A 23232-nucleotide genomic window follows, 5' to 3' on the forward strand; every position below is an offset into this window, starting at 1 on the left:
CTTTTCTCTCTCTTCTCCTCCTTTTTTTTGTCTTTTTTTTTTTTTTTCATTTCTTTTTTTTTTTTTTCTTTTCTCTTTGTTTTTTTACTCTCTTTCTTCTCTTTCCCCTTCTCTCTCTCTCTCTCTCTTTTTTTTTCTCCTTTTTTCTCTCTCTCTCTCCTCTTCTCTCTCCCTCTCTCTCTCGCTCCCCCTCTCTCTTCTCTCTTCTCTCTCTCTTTCTTTTCCCCCTCTCTCTTCCTCGCTCCCCTCGCTCTCTTTTCCCCTTTCTCTCTCTCGCTTTTCTCTCTTCTCTTCTCTTCTCTCCCCCTTTTCCCCTTTTCTTTCCCTCCTTTCTCTCCGCTCTCTCTCTCTCTCCCCCTTCCCTCTCTCCCTCTCTCCTTTTCTCCCTTTTTCTTTTCCCCTTTTCTCTTCTCAATCTCCCCCTTTCTCTTTCTCTCTCCCCTTTTTTTTTCTCTCCTCTCTCTCTTTTTCTCTCTCTCGTCTCTCCCTCTTCTCTCTCCTCCTCTCTTCTCTCTCTCCTCTCTCTCCTCTCTCCCCTCTCCTCCTCTCTCTCTCTCTCTCTCTCTCTCTCTCTTGCCCTCCCCGCACCCACCCCCTTTCCCAAAAACCATCAAAACCCCCGTTTTTCCCCCAATCCCCCCCCTTTCCCTTTTCTCAACCCTTCCCTTTGGGGTTTCTCCCCCTTTACCCCCCCCAGCAACCGAAAAGTTCAAATTCCTGGCCGCCCCTCGCTTTTTACCTCGGACGATTTTTGGGACCCAAACATCCACGGCCAGCAATGGTAAAGCCAAAGCTGCTAAATTACATATACAGCCAAATTTAAAGACTTTTTTTTTTTAACAGAGTCAAACCCGACTTGAAAGTCCCCAACTGTCATTTTTCCCAAATTTTCAAATTTTACAATCGCTCTTTAAAACCTTTGGACGTCGGAAGTAAGGGTTACCAAAAATTGCAAAAAACTAAATTTTTCCCAAAAAAATAAAAACAACCAAGACCGCCTATTCTTTTTCTTATTTTAAACCCCCCCCAGACCCTTTTTAAAAATCAAAGTTTTGAATGATGCAATTTTAAACATCATAAACTGGGAAAAAATCGAGATTTAACGGATAAAAAAAAACCCCTTTAAAAACTCCCCGAAAACCACAACCACAACACACACAACACACACACCACACACACCACACCACACACACATAAGAAGAAATTAAAATATATATAATATATATATATATATATATGGAATTATTAATGTATGATATGAGTAAATATATATATATATGGTATTATCCATTATTATATAAATATATAATATATAATATAAATATAATATATTATATTTGTTGGTGTGTGGTTTTTTTATAATTCTATAAAACCTATATGTCTATTTATATACATAAGCCTACATATATGAAGGCATGATCGTCCAATTACCCGAAAATGCGTTTATTAAATGTTTTGTTAATTTAAACTTTCATCTATAGCAGAAGCATCTTTAATCTTTATGTAAGACTGTTGTGCATTAACGTAGATTTATCGAAAACTTATGTTATAGATGAGGGTTTAAATTAACAAAACATGTAATAAATGCAATTTCGGGCCTTTGGTCCACATGTACATGCACTTAAATAAGGATATGTATATATATTAAGAGCAAAGTTCTTCTGAATATATATGGGGCTGAGAGTCATCAGTATATGGTAATTCCTGAAATCTATTATAAAGCACTGAAAAAACAATGGGGAAGTTTTCAGGCGAAATGGTGCAACATTAGTCTTTAAAAAACTATGTATATATATACATATATATGTATATATATATATATATATATATATATATATATATATATATATACATACATACACACACACGTGCTCGCAAAACGGAAAAGTGCGGAGGAAAGCCCGCCCAACGGGAACGTTTAACAATACGACCGTATAAGTAACATGTACCGTTGCATTCTACAAATATGGGTGAAAAAGGACACTGTGGTTAACATCGTGAAAAAGATATGATGTTACATTTCCAAAAAAAAAAAATTCTAGTACATGGTTAGCCGGCAATATTAATTCTTTAATTCATACCTTTGTATCAATTTTCAGTATGTGCTGATATAATTAAGCAAGGGCTTTTGAATCCGAGCAGCCGCCAAATTGCCCGGCGTGGCTCGACCATGGGAACTTGATACTCATTTTGCCTCCTGTGGTAATAACTACCATGTGTCAAATTCATTTTGTACAATTGGTAAAGGGATAGTAGGGGCAGTATTGGTGTATTAGAAACATTAGAAAGGACAGTAATGAAAAATTATTAGATAATCCTTGAACGAGGACGCGAGGAAATATATTTAATGTCATATTCTCAACACAGATTTAATATAATCAGATTTCTGCATGTATGAGAATTTTATTACAAATTTTGACGTATAACACTTGTACCTTTGGCTCAAAATAATTTACTAGCAAAGGAAGTGACTATGTGACAGTTGTTTTTCCCTCTTTTAATAGAAAATATTATATTTTTTGTGATAACAAAATCTGGGACCACATACTACCTGCCTGATATATATATATATATATATATATATATATATATATATATATATATATATATATATATATACACACATATATATACATATATATATATATATATATATATACACACACACACACACACACACACACACACAGATGTTTATATATATGAATGTATATATGTGTATATATACATATATATATATGTGTGTGTGTGTGTGTGTGTGTCTGTGTGTGTGTGTGTGTGTGTGTGTGTGTGTGTGTGTGTGGTGTGTGTGTGTGTGTGTGTGTGTTTGTGTTTGTTTGTGTGTGTGTGGTGTTGTGTGTAATATAACACATACATAACATACATACATATATATATATATATATATGTATGTATATATATATATGTATGATATATTATAATTATTATTATTATTATTATATATATATAATATATATAATATATATATTATATATATAACTATATATGTATATATATGTATGAATATATTTTATATTATATATATATATCAATATTACATATATGTATGTTAATATAATAATATATAATATATATATATAAATATATTACAATATATAGTATGTATATTTTTATATATATATATAAGATATATATATAATATAAAAAACTTTAAAAAACATGTATATAAAGTGTGTGTGTGTTGTGTGTGTGTTTTTCTACACACAACACACACGCGCAAAAAATTAACCATAGCTAACATTGAAAAATTAAAAGAAAATTGAAAAAATACTAAAGCTAAAGCGGAGGGGCCAAATTCCTCCTTGATTAATCCCGGTCCTTCGTGTTTGCTTGGCCGTTGGTCGCTCCTTCTACGACAAGGATGGGGGATCTCATCTCGTCATCTCTGTCTCATCAGATCATCTAAAACCTTCTCTCACTTTATACTCCGTCATCCGCGTCCCCTCCAACGTCCAATCTCAAGCTCCCACTCGTCCTCCTGCCTTCCCCACCTCTCTCACTCTTTCCCTTACTCTATTCTCATTTCTTTCCTCTCCTCTTAATCTTTCTTCTTCTCCCTTCCTTCCCTCTATCCTCCTCCTCCCTCCTCCTCTTCTCTGTCCCTCTCTCATATCATCGCTCCTCTCCATACCTCTCACTCTCTCTCCTCTCTCTCTCCATCCTCTCACTCTCTCATATCACTTTCTCTCGTCTCAGTACTCTCCTCTCTCTCCGACCTCCTCCATTCCCTCCCCTCACTCTCACTCTCTCAATAAGCCTCCTCTTCTACTCCGTCCTTCAGACGCTCATCCCATCTCCTCTCCCTCTCCATCTCCTTCTCTCTCTCTCCTCTCTTCTCCCCTCTCCCTCTCTCTCCTCCTCTCTCTCATCATCTTTCTTTTTCTCTCTCCTCTCTCTCTCTTGTCCTCTCCTCACTCACACTCTCCTCGGATTCACTCTCTGCCTCTTCACTCTCCTCTCTCCTCTCCAGCTCTTCCCATCATCGTCATCTCTCTCTCTCAAATCTCAGCCTCCTCCTTCTCGCTCCACTCCTCTCTCTCCTTCTTTCTACATCAGCTCTTCTTCTCTCTCACTCTCTCGTTGGATTTATTAGTTTTTCTTTGTTTTTATACCCTATCTATTTATATTTATTTTTATTAAATAGTTAGAATTCTCTTATCGTCATATCTTTTTCTGATATCCAATTTCTTATATTCTCTTTTTCTTTATTGTAATCTTCATTATTTGTTTAATATTTTTTTTAGATTTCCTCTTCTCTCTCATCTCTCTCTCTCTCATACTTTCTCTTTTTTCCTCTTTTATTCCTCTCTCTCGTCCTTCTCTCTCTCTCATCATCTCTTCTCTCTCTCTCTCTCATCCTCTCCTCTATCATCCTCATCTCCTCATCAGGAGCGTTCTTCTCTATCCGCAATCTCTCATCTCCTCTCATCGATCTTCTTCTCACTCATCTCTCCCATCCTCTCCAACATCCTCACAATCGGTCTCACACTTCTCTCTCATCTCTCTCTCCTCCATCGTCTCCTCTTTCTCTCTCACTCTCTCTCCTCTCTCTCTCTCCCTTCTCTCTCACCTCCTTCGCATCTTTTTTTTTCTCTCATCTTCTCTCCATTTCCCTCTCCCCCTCTCTCTCTACTTTCCACATCTTTACTCTCTTATCCCTCACTACACGCAGACGTCTTTCTCTCTCTCTCTCTCTCTCCTCTCCACAATCCCATCCTCTCTCGTTCTCCCTCTCTCACTATCTCTCTCCTCTCCTCTCCTCTTCCTCTCAATCTCTCTCTTTATCCTCTCACTCTCTCTTTTACCTCTCGATCTCTCTCTCTCTTCTCTTCTCATCGTCTCATCGTCTCTCTCTCTCTCACGTCTCTTCTCTCTCTCTCTCTCATCTCCTCCATCTTCTCTCAACACTCACAGTATTTTCTCTTCTCTTCTCCTTTCTCCCCCCCCCCTTTTCCTCTCTCTCAAAGTCTCATCCAATCTCTCTCTCTCTCATCTCCTCTCTCCTCTCTCACTCTCTCTCTCTGTCTCTCGCCTTACTTCCTCTCCCCCCCCCCCTCCCCCCCTCTCTCTCTCACTCTTTCCTACCTTCTCTCCGATCTTTTCCGTGATAAAAGATAATAATATTGATTAAATCATCCTTTACCCTGCTCTCATCTCATCTTCCTCTCTCTCTCTCCTCTCTCCTTTCTCTTCTCCGTCTCTCACTCTCGTCTTTCTTTCTCACTCTCCCTCTCGTCCTCTCTCCCCCCCAGAAGAGTGCTCTCACCCCACTTCTTCTCTCATCACTCCTTCTCGTCAAGCATCCTCTTCTCGTTCTCTCCTCTCTTCTTTCGCCCTGCGACTACTCAATCCTACTCTCCGACTGCAGTCCTCCCTACAGCATCTGCCCAATCTCCTCTAACTCTGTCTCCAAATCCTCTCTCTCTCGATCCAACTACTCTCTCCTCCCATCTCGCCTTCTCCTCTCTTCTTCTTACTCTCCTCTCCCCTCACTCCTCGTCTCTCCACCTTCACTCCCTTCATCCTCTCATCATCAGCATCTCTCTTCTCATCTCCCACCCATCTCCTCTCTTCATCGTCTCCTCCATCCTCTCACTTCCTCCTAACTCTCTCTTCTCCTCTGCTCTCTCTCTCTCGTCACAGTACCTCTCAATCCTCCTCTCTCTCTCCATCTCATTTTTCGTCCCTCTCCTTCTCACTCTCTCTCTCGTCGTCTCTTTTCGTTTCCTCTTCCTCTCCTCTCTCTCTTGTCTCTCTCTCTCTCTTCTATCTATATATATATATATATAAATATATATATATATATATAATATCTCACTCTCTTCACTACCTCTCTTCCTCTCCGACTCTCTCTCTTTCCCTCTCTCTCTCTCAACAGGTCATCCTCTCTCTCCACCTCCTCCTCCCACTCTCTCAGAAGAAATCCCTTCTTGCTCTCTCTAAATTCTCTCCTCACCTTCACTCTCACTCCGTACATCACTCTCGATCATCTCCTCATCACTCCTCTCTGCGTCCTCTCTCATCCATCTTGGTCATCCCTCCGTCATTCGACCTCCACATCCAAAACCCTCTCTCTCTCATCTCTGCCACCACTCCCACGGCATCCAATCTCTCCCTCTCTCTTCACTCTCCGCTGAATCTCTCATCACACGTCTCTCTATCTATCAATCTATCTCCTCTCTCCTCTCTCAGTCTATCTCTCTATCTCACTCTCTCTCCTCTCTCCCCCTCTCCATCTCTCTCTTCTCTCGATTTTCTCCCCCTCCATCTCTCTCTCTATCCCTCTATCTAAATCTAGCTATCTATCTGTCTCTATCTCCCTAACTCTCCTCTCTCTCTCGTCTTTCACTCTCTCTCTCTCTCATCCTCCCTCGCTCTCTTCTCTCGTACTCATCCCACGCCGTCGACCATCCTACCTCTCCGCACATCTTCCGCAATCCACTCTATCTATCTCTCTCACTCTTCCTCCCATATCATCGTCTGTCAGTCATCATCCTCGATCTCCTCTCTCTCTTTCCGCACTCTTCATTCTCCTTCCCATCACATCTCAGTCCTCCATCCATCCTCGTTCGTCTCAACCCCTACTCTTCCCCCAGTGTCTCTCCTCCTCTCCTCTCCTCGTATCTTACAACCGCCTGCCTCCTCTCTTCTCATCGTCTCTCGTCTCTTCAAATCTACTCTCTCTCTCTCTATCATCGCTATCTCTCTCTCTCTCTCTCTCTCCTTCCCTCTCTCCTCTCTCCTCTCACTGTCTCCCCTCCCGCTCATCCTCTCTCTCTAGTCTTCAATCTAGCTATCTATCTGTCGCTATTTACCTAACTCTCTCTCTCTTTCTCTTTCTCTCTCTCTCTCTCTCTCTCTCCCTCGCTCTCTCTCTCCTCTCTCTCTCTCTCTCCTCTCTCTCTCTCTCTCCCTCTCTCTCTCTCTCTCTCCCTCTCTCTCTCTCAATTCGTAATCATAGACAGAAAAATGGATATGTATACAAATATCACTGAGTTATTGGACTCTAGTATGTTTTTTAAGGGGCAATATATCTTATATTCCACTGATATACAAGTCTATGGATAGTAATCAGTCAGAACATTGTTGTTACTAATGCTTTTTTTTGTAGTATTTCCCCCAATTATATACACGTAAAGCCCATTATCTCCTTTTACTGAACTTCAATTATCGATTATTCTTAATAGTAAATCAAATTCGCATGACGAGGCATTGCCAAAAAATATTATAACATACATGCAATATCTCGTCCCCTCAAAAGGTGCCAAAAGGGGACTAGTATGACTCAAGAAGACACCGACCTTACTTACCACGTCAGTTAGTTTTCTCTCCTACTGACGTATATGATATGAGTCCCATACTTCCCTCCCTATGGCTAACTGAACTCCCTCCGCCGACCTGTCAGCGCCCTCTCAAACTCGAGTGATCCTTCCCGCTTCCAAGCTCGGAATCCGTTTCAGTCTGAAGGATGTCTTGCATTCCGACAAGCTAATAGCCCTCCAAACAGGTAGAAAGTTCTTTTTTTTCAGATTATTCCAGAGAGTCCGCTACACTTTTATCTGTCTTATTCCCCATTATGGTTCAACCCTCAAACGCTTGAATTTTTTCTTTCAGCGCTGTTTTTCTGTGTTCAATTTACTGATTCCTATAAACTAATGGAACACTCCAATTTCCACAGTATTAACGCCATTTTAATTCAAAACAGTTCCTATTTATCATAGCTTCGAAATTGCTTATAACCGTTTCTGAATACAGTACCATGTAATTGCTTTGACGGAGTTACAAACTTAACGCTTTTGGCGCGAAATAAAGATATATTTTTACAGAGATTTTAGTGACATTTACATACACGAAAAATTGCTGAAAACACTGCATCACTGAAAGCTCACGAATCCTCCTAATCGCGACATCGTTTCCAAACCCCGAGTCAACGACACCCAGGAGATCGCGGATTGGGAATTACTGTTTTACATTTGAGAAGCGAGTCTTGTTTTAATAATTCGGTGTCGAAGAGCAGAAATAGTTCGAAGAGCCTTTAGTAGTTGTCATTTTAGTAAGCTTAGCGCTCTTTAGAGTCTTACTCCATCTAAAATCTTGAGTTGGCAACCTGCGCTTTGAAGACTCGTTGTTTCGAAACCTTGGCGAGCGACGAGTGGGCGCTGTGTCCAAGGCTTAAGCAGGTGATGTCTATGAGTGTGCGTTATGGGTGAATATTTCAGTGAATCTGGCGCTGAATCATCCAAAATGACTTCGAACGTTCGGTTCTTCGTCCAGCGCGAGGAAGGCGCTCCATCCCCGAGGCGACATGTGAACATCAAAATGGCATTACGTCATTCGCCCATAGGTAAGCTCCTTGCCCTCTGCTTGGGCCTGCATGATTACAGTTTCGAACATGCGTACATTAAAAGGTTGCGGACCCGTTAGCGACATGCAGGTAAATTCCAAGGTATAATTCTTCAATCAAATCGTTATCGCTAACTGCAAAATGTAAAAAGTAACGTATTTTTATATGGAATAGTTTGATAAATATCGAATGTACTTTTTCTGGACTTTCCAAGCGATTAGTTGTCAAACTAGAAGGCACTTAGAGAGTGCAGACCTCCGCAGTTGATTTTAATATACATTTCGATTTCTACTTATTCTACCCTCAGATTTTCCATGATCTCCCCAGATTTCTTGATCTACCAAAAATCCTCATCAAACCTCATCAGCCCGAATAATAAATCATCCCATATCATCCCATATCCCACCTTCATCGATCTCGATGTATTCCAAACATTCAAACCCTCTTTTTACTCTATCCAACATCTCTCCTTCGACCTTCAGTCATCGCAAAAATAGGAGCAGCTCTGCCAGAGGCAAACCAGCCTCAGCGTCCTATTTCATTACAAACCAGACGTCAACGAATAAATTAGCAAATTAAATTCTACTCAATATGTAGTCCGAGGTAGTGGTGGAGTTGGGGAATAAAACCTACATAAAATGATAGAGCAATACAACCATAGTGATTTACAATAATGATTTTTAAAAAATGTATATATCCTTCCCTTGACGAATGGTGTGTCCTTCTTGGCAGAATATCATTGGAGAAGCTTTGTTGGCTTTAGTCAGAGTGCCGAAGACGCATGGGCCACGGCGACCATTTATTACGTTATAAACTATGCTTTTATTTAGTTCCTTACTTTTATTTTTTTCTTAATTTATTCGGTCGAGTACGGACGCACTCGCCAGAGACTGAGTCCCCAACTCCACGTTGCAAAATCTATTCAGCAATATAAGTTCCTGTGACTGGACGTGCCATTCGGGCACTGTCCGAGGGGAGGGTTGATGCCCCCAGCCCCGGCAGACTCTGTCTTGACCTCGAAAAGACAGAAAGGAATTTCGGATTGTCGATCAAGAAAGGAACCACATAACACGAATGAGAGTAAAACTACTTTCTTAACCTTTTCATGTTTCAAAAGTAACTCTTAGGTCTCCTGGCAGTGGAACGAGCTCTCGCTTTTCCACATAAAGAAATAAAAACATTCAGTTGATCAAAATAAAAAATCAAGACAAAAAAAAAAACAAAAAAAAAACAGAAAACCGTCGATCAAACAAAAAATAAGACACGAAAAGCTTTGAAAGAAAAACGCATCAAAATTAAGTTAAGGATGCAAGGCGGGAGAGAGAGCAGGCAAACTAGAGCGAAGTTCTAATATCGTTAGCGGCGCCTGTAAACCTTAGCCAAACGCGGTCGGGCTCCGCCGCGGAAAGGGTGCGTTAGGCAGGTTTCCCCGCCGTCTGGAGGGAGGCGACGGGCCAATATATATATATATTTATATATATATATATATACATATATATATATATATATATATATATATATATATATATATATATTTATAAATACATATATATATCTATAAATATATATATATAGATATATATATATATATATATGTATTTATAAATACATATATATATCTATAAATATATATATATATATATATATATATATAAATATATATATATTTATAAATACATATATATATATAGATATATATATATAAATATATATATATAAATATATATATAAATATAGATATATATATAAATATATATATATTTATAAATATATACTTTCTTATATGTATATATAGATGTATATGAATATATGTATGTAGTATGTAGTTTTCTCTTAGTGTAACCATAGTTTGGGAATCATGATTTTCATTGCTGAATCAGTGTTTTTTTTGTTGTTTTTTTTTTTATCTCTGAATGACTATTGTACAAAATACCGTGCTGCATTGTTTTAAAGATGATTTCAATAGCAAGAGATTTAATGTGATATCAATGTTCTTTTTTCTTGCCACAAGCAGGGATTTAGAACATGTATCATAATACCCGTCGGCGAAAAGAGTAGGAAGACGGCGGGTCTCTTGGGCGCGCCCGTAATTACAGCGGCAACCTCGGAACTGCTCGGGACTCCTCGGCCGTGAGGATTTTGCTGCCTTGGATTTCATCCCGCGTATGTTTTCCTCCATTTCCGCCTTTTCATCATCATTTCATGTGGCTTGGTGCGGGGAGGACGTGTGTGCGTGTTTGTGTTTGCATGTTTGTGTTTGTGTTAGCGTATACATGTACGTATGAACCGTAGGCGCTGGTGTGTTCGTGCGTGAATCCCCAGTTAATGTGAACAAAGGACCCTCATATACATACTTCATGAGGTTGGTTGATCAAAGGGAGGCGAGCGCGCTTGCGGTAATGAAACTAGCAGCGCGGGATCGCTGACGCTGTCTCCGAACCGCCTTTATGTGTAGATAATTTATTGCATAAGAAAACCACTATGAGGATTTTACTGATAAGATATTATTATATACATTTATCTCATCAGCAATTAAAGAATAATTCATATTAATGGTGATTGGGGAAAATGGCCATGACAGTACGAATAAAAAGTCCAATGTCCTAAAAATTGGACAGTAGAATAACTAGCGCTTATTTGTTCGGTCTGTTGTGATTCTTTCCTATAAACAGCGAAATACAATGAAATACGCGCTTCATTAATTGTCGAAGCATCTCGGCGGTGTAGCTTTGTCTTACGCCCTGCGGGTTTACGGTCAGAATTATTGGCCGGTAACTTGGGCGAGAATGACGCCCTTGGAGCCGCCAGCGCTCGCTCGAGTTTGGGCCGTTTGGAGAAGTGGGAGTGGCGGGAGGGAGAGAGAGGTATGGGTGGGTAAGCAGGCAGACAGAAAATAATAAAGACATGAAAAACACCTCATTTAGAGTGGCTTGTGTTTACTTACCGCCATTTGGAATATTCCGGACGCACTCAAGGGCCTGAGTGTTCCGTAAATCACAAGCGCAGAACCGAAAGCTCGTGTCCCGGACTCCAGCAGGGGACTGCGCGCCCACGCCGACCCCAAAGCGTCGAGAGATAATAGCGACGGATTCCGCGACGGGAAATTATCCGAAGCCGATATAGGCCGGCTGGCGGGCGACCTTGAGGGAACGTTCCCAGGCAGCTAGGCGAGGCCGGGCGGGCTGGTACCGTGCACGCGCGTGCAGTGTCTGTCGGGCCGAGGGAAAACCTCCCCGAGTGCAGTATGAGCGAGGCCGCCCCAGCTCCTTAGTCGTTTAAACAGGCCTTGAGGAGGACTGCATGGCACTAAGGCGACACGACTACACGACCTCAACTTTGATGCTGTTGCGTTAGTGTTTAGTGCACCGGAAAGAAAGGGGAAATACGACGACTGATTGCTTTATAACAACGAGCCGTTAAAGCCATGGAACTTGCACATTCACTAGGATTCGCCATTACAAGTCTAGATTTTCAGTTATTAAGAAAGAGATATGATGTCTCAATATTTAAATCAAGATGAAAATATATGTTCCATGTGCAATATCCATGAAGCGGATGTACGTATAATTTCGCGCTACAACCTGTAAATGTAATTTTTCGCAAGTCATATTCATCAGTTATTTGGCTGTAGAGATTTTGCATAAGTTGAGTAACTCTTTATTGCATTTTTGGTGCGCACAAATTACTGTATCAGCGGAAGAGAAGGGAGTTCAGAGAGTGGCAAGGAGGGGAGGAAGGGGGAGAGGAGAGAAGGAAGGGGGAGAGGAGAGGAGGGGTATAGAGGAGAGGGGAGGAAGGGTATAGATAGGAGGAGAGGAGAGAAAAGGAGGGGGGATGAGGAGAGGAGAGGGTATAGACGAAAGGAGGAAGGGGTACAGGAGAAATAAATATGGGGGTGGGAAGAAAGAAAGTTAGGAATGGAGAGAAGGAGAGGGGAAGTTAGAGGGGATATGAAGCAATGAGGGAGAGGGAAAGAGGAGAGGGAGGAGGGGGAAGAGGAGCGAGAATGGAATAGGAGAAAGGTGGGGAAGAGGGAAGGAGGGATAAGGTAGGGAGAGGGAGGAAACAGGAAAACAGAGAAGAATTTAAAGAAGAGTGAGGAAGGAAAGAAAGAAGGGAGAGGGAGGAGAGGAGAGAAAATGAGAAAAGATGAATGGAGGGACGTAAGGGAGGGAGGAGGGAGGGAAAAGGGGAGGGAGGGAGATAGGAGTAGTGAGGAGGAAACGTAGGAAGGGAAGAGGAGCATGTGGCTCATTCTGGACTGGAAATCAGCTATCTTGTGTCGCCAACCTCCGGGGAGGAAATGGAGGGCATCGTGCTCCGTGCGGCCGCGCCTCGCCCGCACAGTTCGGGTGTTTTTTTGTTGTTTTTGTCGTTGTGTGAGTGAGTGAGTGAGTGAGTGAGTGAGTGAGTGAGTGAGTGAGTGAGTGAGTGAGTGAGTGAGTGAGTGAGTGAGTGAGTGAGTCTCCCTATACATGGTACATGTACTCGGTTCCTCGTATTTACATTTGTCTTGACCTTTTTCCGTGTATTACCGTGTTAATCTGTCTGGTTTGAACGCATGTTGTGTTACCCTTTGTTTGTAAAGGCATTAACCAGTGAGGATAGTCACTCTTTATGAATTTATGAATGAGTATACATAGGTTAATGTGTTTATATATGGGGGTGTATGTGGTCATTTTTATTTGAATTGCCTATTGCCAGTCTTGCGGCAAAATTGTTGTAGTTTTTGTGTTTTTTGTATTTGAGTTTTGTTGGTTGAGCCTCATTTGTGGAACACTAACGGAGATTTTGTTTATTATGTGATTTAGGCATATCAGTGTGCCAGTTACTTTCTTTAGATGTTGTCTATGTGCGTCTCAAAAGTCATTTATCTGTATATGTGTACTTCTAGATTTTTAACTGAAATGCATGGATTAATATGACAGCCTTCAAATTATGTGATTGTCTTTGTGGGAATTATGGCTATGTTTTGCCGATGCCAATAAAGATGCATTGAATTATATCAGGATATAGTTTGAGGCCATTATAGTCAATATACATCTTTACTTTTGTAAATGTCATTTGAACATTTCTTATCAGTTAACTTAAATTACTTATAGGGGCAGCACGAAGGACCTGAGTCATTGGCATGTTGAACAAAGAAAGTTGTTTGCAATGATTAATAGGTCGTTAATGAAAACAGTGAATAAGATCAGGCCTATTATGGAGCCTTGTGGGACACCGAAAGAGACTGGTTTCTTAGATGACATGTCATTACGAATTTTGACTGACTGCGTTCTTGTGAATAGACTTTTTATCAATTCTATGATTATTCATTTTGTTATGCAAAAGTTCAGGGATGTCAATTGCTTTTGATAGATCACACTGTGTGAGTAGATTCTTTTTCGGTGGATTGCTTATTTCTAAATCCATGTTGAGTTTCAGAAATCGGATTCTAAGATTATTGATTACTTTTATAAAGCACTTTAGATATCACTGGGAGTAAAATTATTGGAAGACGATTATTCACTTGTCTGCATCTCCTGATTTGAAAACAAGTGTTACGATGCCATGTTTCCAAAGTTATGGGTTTGTACCGGTGGATATAAATGTGTTTATAATGACAGTTAAATAGAATGCAATTGCAGGTAAGCTTTCTTTGGCGAATCAAAAAACGATGCAATCCACTCCTACAGCATTCGTTTCACGTTGGTGTTTTATTAAGACTGTTGTTTCTTCTCTTATTGACTGTGGTCCAGAAGCCTTCGTTGAAAGCCTTGTCCTTGTGTATTGTAGGTCCCTGGAAGCAGCTTTCTGTTCATGTCTACCGATAATAGCGAAGTAGTGGTTTAGATGTTCTATACTACTTTAGGAATCTAATCAAGTGTATGTGGGGGGGCGGGGGGAGTTGTTTATTTGGTGTTTTTTTTCAAATGTTTTCCATGTTTCTTTGGTGTCGTGTTTACACACACCCACACACACACACACACACACACACACACACACACACACACACACACACACACACACACACACACACACACACACACACACACACACACACACACACACACACACTCACACACACTCACACACACTCACACACACACACACACACACACACACACACACACACACACACACTCACACACACTCACACACACTCACACACACACACACACACACACACACACACACACACACACACACACACACACACACACACACACACACACACACACACACACACACACACTCACACACACTCACACACACTCACACACACTCACACACACACATATATACGTGGGGCGTGTGTACGAAAAGGGGACAAGTAAAAAGCATCCATACACTCCATGCAAAGGCACACACAAACAAACTGATATCAAGACAAACAGGTTAACACAAACGGGCGTCATGTAAACAAACAAACACACACACACGGTATATATACAAGACACGTATAAATAACATCATTACAAAGCGAGGCCCGCGGCGTCTCGAGGGTCGCGAACGAGGGTCGCGCGAGATGAAAGGCATGGCATCGCGCGCGAAACAAAAGCCGGTCGAATCGCCGCGCGCGAAAAGGTCAGAGGTGAGGAGGTGACGCGACTTCGATGGGACGCGAGATGACGTGGTGGGACCCAGCTTGATGCGACATGATACGCCGTACTATACGACGCCATACTACGCGATACCATACCACGCGATACCATACCACGAGATACCATACCACGCGATACCATACCACGCGACACCATACCACACTGCAGTACGCTGCACTACACGATATCACCACACCGCGCCAAAACTAGAACACGGTACCACCGCACACACAGCTCTAAGCAAGAGCACCACACAAAACCGTACGACACCACACAGGTCCTTCCCCGAGATATATACAGAAAAAAAAAATGAAATAAAAAATATTGATTGGAGTATCGCGGCCATCGAGGCGAGGCGAAGGCGGCCCCGAGATGCTCCGTGGGCGGCGCCGCGGCTCACCTGCTCGCCCGGCTCGCTCGCTCTCCTCTCCGCTGGAAATGTTATCCTGATGGCCTCTGAGGGCGAGCAGAGGGCGGGGGCGGCGGTTAGGCAGAATTCGCCTTTATCATCATCCGCAGCTTCGTCGTCGTCATCGTCATCATCCTTACTTCCTCTTCCTCACCACCACCACCAATCCCATCCGAGCCCCACCAAAAATAGGTAGATAAATAAATTAACGATAGGTACGTACATCAATAGATAGATAGATGAATAAAATTGGGAAAAAAATCTAAAATCTGAATACAAATAAATCCTGCAGCCTGTGGACCAGTTGCAAGCGGGTTAGTTATACAAGCAGCGCCGACTAATGGCTGATTGCGGCAGATGCTTTGCACAAGCTGCTAAATGGAACTATTTATCGCTTCACATGTTTATTCCATACTTGAAAGCTCCATCAATAAAACGGGCGAAATTAGATTAATGTGATTGGAATGTATTTCGAGTAGAGGGAATACGTTGTTGTGTTTTATATCGGCTCGTAATGGCTTTAATTAAAAAACCTTTTCATTAATTCGCGATAAATGGAATGTAGCTCTTTACTGTATGTGCAAACTTAAGCTCGCTTTATCATTAATGGATTTTCGGTTGTTCACACTTGGACAAACTCACTTTTGCTTGAAATACTTTTGCTTCTTTAATTATGTGATAAAATAGTAATTTGCAAAAAATATTTTTCTCTTATTGCGGCCCCGAGATGCGACATGATACGCTGTATCATGAACACAGGTTCAAGTGAAAACAAATGATGTACATAACTACCATTATTAGATGTTGCATGTTTATAGTTTCTCTCCACTTGCATATCGCGTTCCAAACTTCATATATAAAAGACGAAAGTTTTTATCACTGCTCATAACAAATATGAAAGCAAGAAAATTCTTTCCATTTTCATAAAGGCTCAAAAACTCTAAACTAAGTAGATGAATTATAAACAAAATATATGTATGTACAGACTTATCCATCAAATAAAAAAAAATATCGAAGGACAATCATTTAGATTTCGTGACTTCCTAAGATAAGGATGAACGTCTGAGGACAGATGGGCGTTATGTGGGCGTGGGGTGAGGGGCGCACACAATGGACTTGATTTATTGCCTTGTTACATGCCATTTGTGTGGCCATAGGGAGGCCCCAAGGAATTCATAAGGTATTAATATCGCTTCATTCTCTACCTCTATCCGTTGTCAGTGTATGTCTCTCTCCACTCGTCCATCTGTCAATTTATCTTTTTGCCCATCCCTCTCTTTCTCCTCTATTTAATGTAATTCTTCTCACTTTCCCTCTCCCTCCCCGCTCTAACATCCTCTCCAACTTTCTTTCCATCTCCCTCTCCATCTCCCCCTCCCCTCCCCCTCCCGCTTCCAACCCCTTTCACATTCCCCTCCCCCTCTCACCCCCCTCCTCCTCTCACATTCCACATTCCTTCTCTCACCCCCCTCCTCCTCTCACATTCCACATTCCTTCTCTCACCCCCCTCCTCCTCTCACATTCCACATTCCTTCTCTCACCCCCCTCCTCCTCTCACATTCCACATTCCTTCTCTCACCCCCCTCCTCCTCTCACACTCCCTTCCCCCCTTTCACACTCCCTTCCCCCCTTTCATACTCCCTTCCCCCCTCTTACACTCCCTTCCCCCCTCTCACACTCCCTTACCCCTCTCACAGTTCCCTCCCCCTCTCGCACTCCCCTCCCCCTCTCGCACTCCCCTCCTCCTCTCGCACCCCCTCCCCCTCTTACACCCCCTCCTCTCACACTCCCCTCTCTTCTCCCTCTCTCTTCCCCCTTCTTCCTCCTCGCACCTCCATCTCCCTCTCTTCCGCGCCATCTCGCTGTCAGTTGGCGAAAATCCACAAGTTGATCCCCTTTCGGGTTATCCCTACTGACGTCAGGTCGGCGAGTGACGTCTTGCTTGACATCCCGACACCGATAACAAGAGTGGAAGTCGAGAGCGGGGATCGAGGGCGGGCAGCCAGCGCAGACCCCATCAAACGGCAGCCCTAGCGCCAGCGAGGGAGATCGAAGTGAGGGCGAGGGACAGGTGCTCCACTTCCCAAGGATATGGATTATATTGAAAGACTTTCGTGGACCGGAATAATGGCAAAGCAATAAAGCGTTTTTTTCGGGGGGGGGGGGGGGGGGACGATTGTAGCACGTTGATGGCAGGGCCAAAGTAGGGCAGACTACAAACATTAACGGGAATTAGCTGATTCAAACGAACAAATACTAGAGGTCATTAGGTTCGAATCGAGGACTAGGCCTAAGAATTTTTTAAACATTTAATAAAAGAGGATAGATAAAAAGTAATATAGAAGATGGATGGCGTGAAGGTTATTAGGCAGCTGATGTTCCTCCGTCAACACGCGGCGGGGAAGGAAGTTCTCAAGTTATTATGAAAGCGGAGGTCCTAAATCCGGAGGAAAAGACCTGACGGCGAGAGATTGCAAAAATGGAGGCGCAATTGCAAGGAGCGAGAATACGAACCCTGAGATAAACGTCGTAATAGTAAATTAAGAAAATACCAACTATAAGGCCAGGCATCGGACTCCGGGATTGGAATTCGGTCGTGGCAGACGGAATACATGCAGCTGGGAACGACATTCCCGGGCCACGATGGAGGTACTGTGTCGGGAAGTATTCGGGAATAATTGCAGCGCCCTGGGAATGGCTGAGTGCCGTGCAGCGCGGCGGGTGCTCGAGGTGGAACAGGCCGGCTGTCCGGTTCTGAATTCTGCTGCTCGCTCTCTTTCTATCTATCTATCTATCTATCTGCCTAGCTTTTTCTTTCTCTTTCTTTCCCATTCTGTCTTTTTCTTTCTCATTCTTTCTCTTTCTCTCTCCCCCCCCCTCCCTCTCCCCCTCCCCCTCCCTCTCCCTCTCCCCCTCCCCCTCCCTCTCCCCCTCCCTCTCCCCCTCCCCCTCACCCTCCCTCTCCCTCTCCCTCCCCCTCCCCCTCTCCCCCCTCTCCCTCCCCCTCCCCCTCTCCCCCCTCTCTCTCCCCCTCCCCCTCTCCCTCTCCCCCCACCCTCTCCCTCTCCCCCCACCCTCTCCCTCTCCCCCCACCCTCTCCCTCTCCCCCCACCCTCTCCCTCTCCCCCCTCAATCTCCCTCTCCCTCCCTCCCTCCCTCCCTCCCTCTCACTCTCCCTCCCTCCCTCCGTCCCTCCCTCCCTCCCTCCTTCCCTCTCACCCTCCTTCCCTCTCACCCTCCCTCCCCCTCTCACCCTCCCTCCCTCCCTCCCACCCTCCCTCCCTCCCTCCCTCCTTCCCTCTCACCCTCCCTCCCACCCTTCCTCCCTCCCTCCTTCCCTCTCACCCTCCCTCCCTCCCTCCCTCCCTCCCTCCCTCCTTCCCTCTCACCCTCCCTCCTTCCCTCTCACCCTCCCTCCCACCCTTCCTCCCTCCCTCCCTCCCTCTCACCCTCCCTCCCTCCCTCCCTCCCTCCCTCCCTCCCTCCCTCCTCCCTCTCACCCTCCCTCCCACCCTTCCTCCTCCCTCTCACCCTCCCTCCCTTCCTCCTCCCTCTCACCCTCCCTCCCACCCTCCCTCCCTCCCTCCTTCCCTCTCACCCTCCCTCCCTCCCTCCCTCCCTCCCACCCTCCCTCCCTCCCTCCCTCCCTCCCTCCCTCCCTCCCTCCCTCCCTCCCTCCCACCCTATCACCCTCCCTCCCTCCCTCTCACCCTCCTTCTCGTCCTCCACCTTTCTCGCAGATCGTGTTCCCAGCGAATATGAAATGCAAAAACGATCTAATAACTAGTTTGAATAGCGAGATAATGAATGGCGGAGGCCAACGTCTTTAACGAAGCCGCACCTGCATGCGCACACCTGTTGACATATCACCCCTTTTAGCATAATGGCGAAGCCGAGCTGAACCGCAGAAAGTTTTTTTTTTTTTTTTTTTTTTTTTTTTTTTCTTTCTTTTTTGTTATTGGTGTTAGTTCTTTTGGCTCTAATATCTTCTTCGTTGTCTTTTGTTTTCTACTTTTTCTTCGTTTTGTTTTCCTCCTCTTCCTTCCCCATAGCCTGGACTCATCTTAGAGTAAAGCAGGTGCTCTCCTTTAAGATGAGTGACTGGCTCATCAGGCTTTATTCTATTTCGTTTTAATACCATTTTCCTCGTTTTCCCGTTTTCTTAATTTCCCCACATGCGGAGGAAGGAAGAGTGTTTTCGCGTTACACTGTTAAGAATTTTATATTAAGTAAAGTTTCATGGTTGATGTTTAACACTTCCAAAGTTTGTAATATCCTGACCGGTGTTCTCGGCGTCTAGATAGTCTGAAGTTATTTTTATTTTTTTTATCTCGTGATAGTTTTTATTCTTGGAAATAAAAAGAGAGAGAAAAAAAACATGTATTTGCACTGGCAAATAACGCACTAATTAACAAATATTTACCGTATCTCCGATTTCCCATCCCTGATAAATGTTTTAGTATGTCGAACTAAACATTATGTCGCCATAAACGTCACACACAAGTTATGGTGGGCTTCTAGTCATTCCAAAGCTAGTACAAAGTATGCGTGCGTGGTAGTTTATGACTGTATAAACCTACACTGTGTTGCATAACACAATTGCATTCTCAGTGCAGGGTAGTGGTGAAGGTCATAGCTTCACGCGAGTTCAGGATAGAGCATATATATAAATATATATATATTCTTTTTTTTTATAAATGATCTGTGTTTCGTTTGACTATCGTTGCTCCTACAAGAACTTTGTATTTTGAAGTAATTTAAGATTTTTTTTATGTTTTTATACAACTATCCACTAATACGCTTTATGCACAGAAATACATTTCGTATATCAACGATGATGATATGGCTCCTGGCGTAAATCTTCTCCGATTTCTTGCATCAGTTTGATAGGGAACATTCGAACAAACCGCCTCCTGACCACGCATTTTTATCAAAGCCTCTCCTTCGTAAATCTTGCCTCGGAGATTAATTTCAAGCAATAAATTCTCGTCAGATTCACTCCTTTCAGACGCCCGAGTTGGCCTCCAGGAACACCGAGTTGGGAAAGTAATAAGAAAATCAATAAGATGACCTGCGATATTGTGGCCTTTTCTTCGCGTTCCATTTGTACTTCACGATTTGCTAAAAGAAACAGAGAGTGTTATTTGGCGTTAATAATCGGGCAAAAGGGAAACTAAGTTACACGCCTTACTATATTGTACAGAAATACAGGTATATATTTTTTTCCAATTATTACGAGAATCTGTCTGCTTTCGTTCCCATGTTTCACAGCGTTGTAAAATACCGTGCCGATAACGTCAGCGCTGTTTCAAAGGCAAACATTCTCCCACCCCGTCCCGGCCGCGGAAACCTGGTTCGCGTCACGACCTTCCCGTATTTTATTTCGGCCAGCCAGCAGGAGCCTCTTATCTCGCCTTCTGGTTATCAGTGAAGCTTCGCAACGCCCCTCTTGCCCCTCCTCCCCTTCCCCAGAGACCTTGCCCCTCCCCTTACCCCAGTGCCCTTTACCCCTCCCCCTACCCCGGTGCCTTTTGCCCTCCCCCTTCCCTGTTCCCCCACCCCATTTCCCTTCCCTTCTCCCAGCCTCATCCCCTTCCCCGTGTTGCTTGTCCACCCTTCTTCCAGTGCCTGTTACCCCTCCCCCTTTCCCTAGCCGCCTGATGCCCCTCCCCTTTCCCTGGCCGTCTGATGCCCCTCCCCTTTCCCTGGCCGTCCTGATGCCCCTCCCCTTTCCCTGGCCGTCTGATGCCCCTCCCCTTTCCCTGGCCGTCTGATGCCCCTCCCCTTTCCCTAGCCGCCTGATGCCCCTCCCCTTTCCCTGGCCGTCTGATGCCCCTCCCCTTTCCCTGGCCGTCTGATGCCCCTCCCCTTTCCCTGGCCGTCTGATGCCCCTCCCCTTTCCCTAGCCGTCTGATGCCCCTCCCCTTTCCCTAGCCGCCTGATGCCCCTCCCCTTTCCCTGGCCGTCTGATGCCCCTCCCCTTTCCCTGGCCGTCTGATGCCCCTCCCCTTTCCCTGGCCGTCTGATGCCCCTCCCCTTTCCCTGGCCGTCTGATGCCCCTCCCCTTTCCCTGGCCGTCTGATGCCCCTCCCCTTTCCCTGGCCGCCTGATGCCCCTCCCCTTGCCCCGGCCGGCTGATGCCCCTCCCCTTTCCCTGGCCGTCTGATGCCCCTCCCCTTTCCCTGGCCGTCTGATGCCCCTCCCCTTGCCCCGGCCGGCTGATGCCCCTCCCCTTTCCCTGGCCGTCTGATGCCCCTCCCCTTTCCCTGGCCGCCTGATGCCCCTCCCCTTGCCCCGGCCGGCTGATGCCCCTCCCCTTTCCCTGGCCGTCTGATGCCCCTCCCCTTTCCCTGGCCGTCTGATGCCCCTCCCCTTGCCCCGGCCGGCTGATGCCCCTCCCCTTGCCCCGGCCGTCTGATGCCCCTCCCCTTTCCCTGGCCGCCTGATGCCCCTCCCCTTTCCCTGGCCGCCTGATGCCCCTCCCCTTTCCCTGGCCGCCTGATGCCCCTCCCCTTTCCCTGGCCGCCTGATGCCCCTCCCCTTTCCCTGGCCGCCTGATGCCCCTCCCCTTTCCCTGGCCGTCTGATGCCCCTCCCCTTTCCCTGGCCGCCTGATGCCCCTCCCCTTTCCCCGGCCGGCTGATGCCCCTCCCCTTTCCCTGGCCGTCTGATGCCCCTCCCCTTTCCCTAGCCGTCTGATGCCCCTCCCCTTTCCCTGGCCGGCTGATGCCCCTCCCCTTTCCCTGGCCGCCTGATGCCCCTCCCCTTTCCCTGGCCGCCTGATGCCCCTCCCCTTTCCCTGGCCGTCTGATGCCCCTCCCCTTTCCCTGGCCGTCTGATGCCCCTCCCCTTTCCCTGGCCGTCTGATGCCCCTCCCCTTTCCCTGGCCGTCTGATGCCCCTCCCCTTTCCCTGGCCGTCTGATGCCCCTCCCCTTTCCCTGGCCGCCTGATGCCCCTCCCCTTTCCCCGTTGGACTGACGCCCCTCCTCCCCTTCGGCGGCCCTTTAGCGTTCGCACATCACTCAGCGGCGGCTTTCTTTCGTTACACGCGAGAATTCGAGCTTAAATCAAATTCGGTGGTATTGGGTTACGACTGATGAACCGCTATTAGATTTATCTGGGTCGATTCTGCTGAGATTTCAGGAGCAGCACACAGCGCGTGGGTGTTCATTCGTCGGGGGTGGGGCAAGGTGGAGATGGGGGTGAAGGTGGAGGTGAAGGTGAAGATGGAGGTAAAGGTGAAGGTGGAGATGGAGGCGGGGGTGGAGGCTGAAGTTGAGGTAGAGGCGGAGGCGGAGAATAAGGAAACAGAACCTTTAAAACATTTCGGATGGGAATCGAGCGCAATATATGACCAGATGCTAATTACGTATATAATTTCTCAAGTCCGGAAATGAGCTATTAACTTCAATATACATAGGCATCTGGCTGCGCAATAAAGTTGACAAATGATTATAAGATTAAAAGCAAAAAAAACAAATCGATAACGCCTCATTAGTGAAACGACGGTTCGAAATTGCACATCTTCGACCTCATTAAAAGTTTGCGAAAAGTCCCACTAATTATTCGGCTCCAAGTCAATCGTCAGTAAATTTTCGAAGAGGCGTCCATTGTGCTCGTCGTCGCAGGCTTCATAATGCAGGAAACTTTCTGGATTTCGAATGGGAGGAAAATTGTTACGAGCCCTGATGCCTTTTGGCCACGGTGCGCTGCCCCTGTCTTGATCCTGTTTTCGCTAAGAAATGTAATTGTTTAATCTAAACTTAATGGACCCGTGCGTATATGCTTGTGGTTTCACTTATTTGATTTATTGATTTAATTTTTCTGCTGTTTTTTTCACAAAGTTTGGTTGCTTGAACTTTTGAACGCTC

At 44.9% G+C, this 23232-nt stretch overlaps 1 protein-coding gene across 4 annotated transcripts in view; it reads right to left on the reverse strand.

Annotated features, from left to right (window-relative positions):
* LOC125033890 overlaps positions 1–23232 on the reverse strand; it is a 31486-nt gene that overhangs the window by 5069 nt on the left and 3185 nt on the right. For 2 of the 4 annotated variants that reach the window (XR_007115634.1, XR_007115636.1), the window contains exon 1: positions 11310–11696. The exons of 1 other annotated variant lie outside the window; for it this stretch is intronic. The gene's annotated coding sequence lies outside the window, so the exon portion shown is untranslated. Of the gene's footprint in view, positions 1–10719; positions 10813–11309; positions 11697–23232 lie in introns of those variants that run through there. One more of the 4 variants, XR_007115635.1, reaches the window with a different exon arrangement.

Source organism: Penaeus chinensis, chromosome 17 (genome assembly GCF_019202785.1).
Source record: "Penaeus chinensis breed Huanghai No. 1 chromosome 17, ASM1920278v2, whole genome shotgun sequence".
Lineage (NCBI taxonomy): Eukaryota > Metazoa > Arthropoda > Malacostraca > Decapoda > Penaeidae > Penaeus > Penaeus chinensis.